The sequence below is a fragment of the Sus scrofa genome, chromosome 1 (genome assembly GCF_054392235.1).
Source record: "Sus scrofa isolate SSC_HxYL_T2T_F1_AM1 chromosome 1, Sscrofa_HxYL_maternal_Yorkshire_Landrace_v2.0, whole genome shotgun sequence".
NCBI classification, from domain to species: domain Eukaryota; kingdom Metazoa; phylum Chordata; class Mammalia; order Artiodactyla; family Suidae; genus Sus; species Sus scrofa.
This window is the reverse complement of record NC_139383.1, coordinates 278,676,019-278,684,222: the sequence shown is the minus strand read 5'-3', so window position 1 is coordinate 278,684,222 and position 8,204 is coordinate 278,676,019.

The following is an 8,204-nucleotide window of genomic DNA, read 5'->3' as shown; positions in this document are numbered from 1 at the left end:
AGGGCGCCACCCCTCCACCTCCAGGTTGGGCGGATCAGCACATGCTTCCTTTTCTCAAGCCAGGTTGAGTTGGGGTTCTGTCCCTTGTAACTGGGAGGGTGTGCTGACCTTAGACAAAGATTTGCTGCCTTTCTTCTGAGAAAGAGGGCCGTTTTGCCCACCAGGTGGCGCTGTGACAAGGACTACGTGTGTTAATACCCACCTGCTCTTCCTCCTGGTCCTCCCTTCAGGGAGTCTGGTCCATAATTGCTGGGGGTTTTTGTGGACTGAATGCCAAGTTTGACCCAGGGGGCTGACCAGGTTCAGGGGAGTTTTCTGGACACCTGAGTAGTGGGGTGAAAACTGAAGAAGCCCCCAAAAGGGAGGCAAGAGTGGAGGAAGAGCTGGAGAAATTCCTGGAGCAAAACCCACAAACAACTACCATCCTGTCAGAGGGGGCTGTGGCCATGGGCACAAGCAGAGGGGCTAAGACCCCTCACCTAATTGGGCCTGAAACTTGGGGTGGGACCCTGACCCTGGTGGTGACTGCGTGCTGGGCAATGGAGAATCAATTTTCAGCTTGGACGCTGTGGTCAGCTCTGCCCAGGCCCCCTCTCCTGCTCCTTCTGGGACCAGCACCTGATGTTCCTTAGGGGAGCCTGCCTTCCCAGATTCGTCCCTGTGGTGTTGGGAGGGGCTGGCTCTCCCTCTTGCTTCGGGGGCGGGGTGTATGTGCATTTGTTTTCTATTAGTCATAGCAAATGAGCACAAATGTAGCAGCTTGCCACCACACGAATCAATTATCTCACAATTCTGTAGATCAGAAGTCCAGGCTGGCTCAATGGGTTTCTCTGCTCTGGGTCTCATGAGGTTGAAAGTAAGGTGTTGACAAGGCTGCCTACCTTTCTGGTGGTGCTGAGGGTAAATTGCTTGTAAGCCCAGTCAGGCTGTTGGCCAGATTCTGCTCCCGAGTCCCCCATTTCCTTGCAGGCTGCCATTCAGGGGCTAGTCTGTGTCCTATAGGCTGCTTGCATTCCCTCTCATGCTTCTCCTGTGGCCTCCTCCAGCAAGGCAGGTAAATCCCTCTCCTGCTTCATGTCTCTCCATCTTTCCTTTCTGCCTCATTTCTTTGTCTTCTTCTTCTGTCTTCCTCTTCTGTTTTAGGGGCTCGTTTGATTATGTTGGTCCATCTTGATAATCCAGTCTAACTTTATTTTAAAGTCAGCTGATTAGTAACCTGAATTACATCTACAAATTCCATATATCAAGGTGAGAGGGAGATTTTTTGTTTGTTTGTTTTTTTGCCTTTCCTAGGGCCGCTCTTATGGCATATGGAGGTTCCCAGGCTAGGGGTCCAATCGGAGCTGTAGCCACCGGCCTACACCAGAGCCACAGCAACGCGGGATCCAAGCCACGTCTGTGACCTACACCACAGCTCACGGCAACGCCGGATCCCCAACCCACTGAGCAAGGCCAGGGGTTGAACCCGCAACCTCGTAGTTCCTAGTTGGATTTGTTAACCACTGTGCCAAGACGGGAACTCTGGGACTTTTTTTTTTTAATTAAAGTGCAGTTGATTTATAATGTTCCTTCCATTGTACAGTAAAGTGACCCAGTCACCCTTTTTTTTTTTTTTTTTGCCATTTTCTATCAGGTTCTTACCCAAGAGACTGGATACAGATCCTTGTGCTGCATAGCAGGTCCCCATCCCCCATCCGTTCTAAATGTAACAGTTGATATCCACCAATCCCAAACTCTCCATCAGCTCCTCCTCCCCCCTCTCCCCTCCAGCAAACACGTCTCCCTTCCATGTCCATGATCTGTTTCTGTTCTGTAGATAGGTCATTTGTGCCTTGTTTTAGACTCAGCATATAGGTGATACCATATGGTGTTTGTCCTCTGAAGGTGGAGTGACTTCACTTAGTATGAGAGTCTCTTGTTCCATCCATGTTGCTGCAAAGGACATTAGTTTGTCCTTTTTTATGGCTGAATAGTATTCCATTGTATATATGCACCACATCTTCTTAATCCATTCATCTGTCGATGGATATTTAGGTTGTTTCCACATCTTGGCTATTGTGAATAGTGCTGCAATGAACAGAGGGGTGCATGTATCTTTTTCGATGCAAGTTTTTTTCTGGATATATGCCCAGGAGTGGGATTCCTGGATCATATGGTAGTTCTATATTTAGTTTTCTGAGGTACTTCCATACTGTTTTCCGTAGTGGTTGTACCAATTTACATTCCCATCAACAATGAGGGAGGTTCCCTTTTCTCCGCTCCTCTCCAGTATTTGTGGTTTGTTGACTTGTTAATGATGGCATAGGGGAACAGATTTTAAAGATTCACTAAAAAATTTTTAAAGTGGTTCACATGTTTGTAGAGGCTTGGTAAATCTGATATCTGCAGGGAAGGCCAGCAGACTGGAAACCCAGGAAAGAGTTGTAGTTCAAGTCCAAAGTCAGTCTGCTGGTGAAATTCCTTCTTGTCCTGGGAAGGTCAGTCTTCTGCTCCATTAAGGCCTTCACCTGATTGGATGAGGCCCACCCATATTACAGAGGGAAATCTGCTTCACTCAGAGTCCACCAATTTAAATTTTAATCTCTTGGAGTTCCTATTGTTGGCTCAGTGGGTTAAGAACCTGATGTAGTATCTATAAAGATACAGGTTTGACCCCTGGCCTCACTCAGTGGGTTAAGGATCTGGCCTTGCTACAAACTGTGGCACAGGTGGCAAATGTGGCTTGAATCTCCTGTTGCCATGGCTGTGGTATAGGCTGGCAGCTGCAGCTCCAATTTCACCCCTAGCCCGGGAACCTCCATATGCCACAGGTGTGGCCGTAAAAAAAAAAAATGTTAATCTCATCCAGAATAATATTTTACCAAGCATGTGGGTACTATGGCCCAACCAAGGTGACACATAAAATCAATCATCACATAGTGCTTAGGTGAGTGGTTGAATAAGCAACAACAGGAATCAGGAGGGGGCGTCTTTAGAGTTCTGCCTCCCATACATGGGCATATAGGTCAGGCTTATCCACTCGGGGTGTTCCACACGCCTGGCCGAGGAGAGTCATTCTAGGATGGGCACATGACTCAGGTAGCCAATTACTGGGAAAGTCATGCTCTTCCAGAGACGGCAGCCACATCCGAGGAATGGTGGCCATCTCTGCCACAATTTATTTTTTATTTATTTATTTATTTAGTCTTTTTGTCTTTTCTAGGGCTACACCCACGGCATATGGAGGTTCCCAGGCTAGGGGTTGAATTAGAGCTGCAACCTCCGGCCTACGCCGGAGCCACAGCAACGCAGGATCCGAGCTGCCTCTATGACCTACACCACAGCTCACGGCAATGCCGGATCCTTAACCCACTGAGCGAGGCCAGGGATTGAACCCGCAACCTCATGGTTCCCAGTCAGATTTGTTAACCACTGAGCCACGACAGGAACTCCCATCTGCCATAATTTAGAGAGGAGTCAAATGAAAGCAAGGCCAGCCCATAGAGAGCAAATCCAAGCATGAGGAAGAGTTCTTGAAGCCATTCTTGTACCTTAAACTAGCCAGCTCTCAAGTCAGCATTGACTGATATTGCTAAAAACCAATTCTCCAAAAGCTAGTTCAATTTAAAATTATGGTTGGCGTTCCCATCGTGGCTCAGTGGTTAAGGAATCTGACTAACATTCATGAGGATGCAGGTTTGATCCCTGGCCTTGCTCACTGGGTAAGGACTTGGTGTTGCTGTGAGCTGTGGTGCAGGTGGCAGATGTGGCTCAGATCCTGCGTGGCTGTGGCCGTGGCTGTGGCCAGCGGCTACAGCTCTAATTCAAGTCCTAGCCTGAGAACATCCATATGCTGTGTGTGTGGCCCTGAAAAACAAATTATGGTCACTTAAGAAATGGGCAATTTGTTAAATGAATCAAAAGTGTCTATGAAGAATTGTTTTTTTCTTTTTAGGGCCGCACTAACGGCATATGGAGGTTCCCAGGCTAGGGGTCGAATCAGAGCTGCAGCTGACGGTCTACACCACAGCCATAGCCTCTCGGGATCCGAGATGCGTCTGCAACCTACACCAAAGCTCATGGCAACGCTGGATCCTTAACCGACTGAGCGAGGCCAGGGACCGAACCCGTGTCCTCATGGATACTAGTTGGGTTTGTAACCTGCTGAGCCACAATGGGAACTCCCAAGAATTATTTCTTTTAACTAGGTTTAGAAGCAAGTCCATGACTTCTGTGGCTGGTGCCTAACTGGACCCTAATAGAGACTAGTGACCATGGGACATCGAGTGCTTATGAGATCTGAGCTGTCCCTCGTGAGCTGGTATTTTCTGGTCCTCCCATCATAAGGTCAGTGGGTCCAGTAGTTCATCCTATGGTGAAAATAGTACATTGGCCTTTGGGCCCAAATAGGTCCCAGAGTTGTGGGCCTTGATATCACTTAAGTCCATTGCAACTACTTTTCCCTCAACTCTGGCTCAGGCCTGGACTCTGAGCCTCCTGCCTCCCTCACAAGAACCTGTCTGATGACACTGGGCCCACCTGGATAATCAGGCTAACCTTCCCATTTCAAGATCCTTAACTTGGGAGTTCCTGTCATGGTGCAGTTGTTAACAAATCTGACTAGGAACCATGAGGTTGCAGGTTCAATCCCTGGCCTTGCTCAGTGGGTTAAGGATTGGCATTGCTGTGAGCTGTGGTGTAAGTCACAGACGAGGCTTGGATCCCACGTGGCTGTGGCTGTGGCTGTGGCTGTGGCTGACAGTTACAGCTCCGATTGGACCTCTAGCCTGGGAACCTCCATATGCCACAGGTGCGGCCCTAGAAAAGGCAAAAAGACAAAAAAAAAAAAAAAAGATCCTTAGCTTGATCTATCTGCAGAGTCCGTTTTTGCATGTAAGGTGTCACTGTCACATGTTGGAGGGAACATCTGTAAGGGGTCTTTATTCTGCCTACCGTATCTTCCAGGGATGTGACATTCACCTGTTAGTTCCATCCACTGGTTCTGTGATTGGTCAGAGCCTTGCTGGAGGTGGTACAAGTCCGCATGCTCTATATGTCTGTCCCCACCCCCAGACCCTCCAGCTGCAGCTCCACTCCGCCTGATCTTGTGGCTCGACCACCGCCTTACTCGGGATATAGGCACACACGGGGGGCACTCAGAGCTCATTTCTCTCTTGGCTGAAGAATGAGATAAATATAACCTGCTTCGGATGCAGCAACACTCACAGAGTGTAGCATCTGTTCTGCGCTGGCATTTCATTTACTTTTTGCCGACCCAAGGAGTGGGCTTCTGTCTCCTTTATGGACGTGGAAGGCTCAGAGAGGCCAAGAGGCTTGCGCAAGGTCACACAGCATGGAATTGGCAGCTTGGATCTGAGGTCCAGGGACTCCAGTTTCCACCTCCTCCCCCTTCATGAAGCCATAGACGGACCCCAAGGGTGGCAGCCTCTTTTATGTCTGAGTCATTCTTCCCTCGGCCCAAAAGTTTGAGTTCTAGCTAGGTTCCCTTCGAGTTCAACAGGAGTTGGCTGGTGGCTCTTGGGAACAGAAGACATTAGGCTTCCTGTACTGGGGGCCCCCCGGCCCCCCAAACTGCTGTCACCTTTTAATAGATTTCTTGGGGAACGAGTAATTTGTTGCTGGTGCCGGCTCGGCATTCAGCAGGAAGTCCCTGCAGGCCTGGAAGGTCAGCATGGAGCCACTCAAAGACGATGCTGAGGAGGATGCTGGGTCCGTGCTGGCCGCTGAGCACAGTCGTGCTGCCAATTACCGCCCGGCCTGCTTCCTGCCGTGGACGCGCCCAGGGCCAGGGCTTTGAACCCTGGCAGGGAGGCCAGCTTCCAGTAAACAACCCAGGGCAGTGGGCAGATTGACAGCAGAGATGCAGGAGGCTGGCTGGTTGACTGGCCACTGGTGCTGCTCACTGCTCCTGCTGCCAGATGGATGGGAGCGCAGCACCCCCCCAGGAGTCCCAGAGTCAGGGCTCAGGGCTGTCTGCATGTCTGAGCCTCATTCCTGGGTAGAGAGCCTCCTGCCATGTCCAGCAGGGTTTCTAGGCTATCGTTTCTGGGCCACAGAAGATGATTTTTTTTCTGGGTGGGGGCTTGAGTCTGGTCTGGGCCCCTTTTTTGGTCACCAGCCTGGGAGCAAGGATTTGGAGAGAGACCCTACAGAGGGACATCCGTGTCCTGCCTCTTCCTCGCTCCCCAGGAAAGCCTCGGAACTATTGGGGGGGGGCCAGTATTTTTTGGGTGCCACTGCCAGGCTTCCCACCACCATTTTATTTGGCAGTTAAAAGAAAAGAGGTGTTGGGAGTTCCCGTTGCGGCCCAACAGTTTAAGAACCTAACCTGCTGTATCCTTGTATCCTTGAGGATGTGAGTTCGATCCCTGGCCTTGCTCAGTGGGTTAAGGATCTGGTGTTGCTATGAGCTGTGGTGTAGATCACGGATGCAGCTGGGATCCCGTGTTGCTGTGGCTGTGGTGTAGACCGGCAAGTGCAGCTCTGATTTGATCCCCTAGCCTGGGAACCTCCATATGCCGCGGGTGTGGCCCTAAAAAGAAGAAAAGGAGGTGTGGCCCCTGGATGATTTCTTTTGGGTGACGTTCTGGAATCCCAAGGGATTAGAAAGTGGTTGCCTCAGGAGGGATCGACTGGAGGAAGCATGGGAGATCTTTCCTGGGCTCGGTGGAAATGTATCGTGGCTGCGTGCGGATTACACAGTTATCAAAACCCACCGTCTCCTTCCAATCTGTTCATTTTACTGTTTGCAAACTCAACCTCTGCCAGAAAAGGAGTCAGATTAAAGAAAAAAAAAAGGGGGTTGCAGGGGCCTGGAGAACCTGGGGAGACACACACACACACACACACATGCATGCGCGCGTGCACGCCCATACACACACACACACATGCACAGACGCTTGCAGGCCCATGTGCTTTTCCCTCCTAAAATTCCTCAGCGAATTTGTAAAAAGGACACAGGGTTTCCTTCCTCTTTGTACAATAACTGACATCCTTCCACATGCAAGGAGAAAATGACAGGATGTGTGATGAGGTGCCCGTGCGGGCTGGTGCCCTGTTCCTAAGTTCAAGGCCACTGGCCCGGTGCCCCTGGAGGGGGGCCATCAATGAAAGCATGGACTGTACCTGGACCTCCTTCAAGCCCTCTGTGGACCCAGAGGGGCATGGCTGTTTCTGTGGCCTGGAAGGCTGGAGGGACCCAGAAAAGGCTACAGTCCATGCTGGGGACCTCTCATGGTGCCAGAAAGCAAAGAAGATCTCAAACAAAGCCCTTCATAATGGGAGGTTGATTCCTTGCAAGGCGCTCTGGCCCTGGATAGGGAGAAGGGAAGATGCCCATTCCTGCTGCCCATCAGCCGGGCGGGCCGACTCAGGGCTCATCTCATCTGCGGCGGTGAAGTAGTTAAACTCCCATCTCAGGCCCCGCTTGCAATGATTGGGATTCTATGAGTCTCGTCAGGGCCCCAGAATTTTCTATGTGCCCCAGGAGGGTCTGGAGAGAGAGGAGGAACCCACGCTGCCCTGCTGCTGTCGCCTCCCCCTGGAGCTGTGTTTCTGTCGCCTGTGCAGCAAGCCTTGGCATCTGGGTGCCCTGGCAGGGCCCTGGTGCCTGGAGCAGCTGCTCTAATTCATGCAAAGGAAGGCGCCCAGGTTTGCCTTGTCTATTTATAGCTTATTTATGAAGAAGGAAAAACAAGGGCCCTGTTGCCTTAGCAACCGAGAGCATCATGGGCTGCTTTCCCTGCAATGGGAAGATGGCCAAGTCTCCTTGTGGGGGGCACCCCCGGATGTGTGTGTATCCTGCTAGAGGACGGGGGGTGAGCCTTCCAGGGCCATCCCACGCTGGGCTTCTGGTTGGGGGAGGGAACTGGCCAGGCCCTTGGAAAATCCAGGCTGGAACAGGGGCCATGCGTGGCGGAACCCTCCATGTGGGACACACCCTCCAGGCTCCTGGTCGCAGCGCTAACTCCTGTCCTCTGGGTGCTTACTCTGCCACCTCAGGATGTTTCCTGGCTGTGCTCTGGCACATGTCACTTAGGGCGTTTAGCACAGTGAACTGGAGATGCTGTTCCCAGACCAGCGCCCCTTAAGGCTATGATCTGGCCCAGAGCCTGGCACCAAGGGAGGGTTCGATAAATACTGAACGAACAAATGAATGAAAGGTACGTTACAGGTTACATGCCTATTCTTACTCGGGATGCACA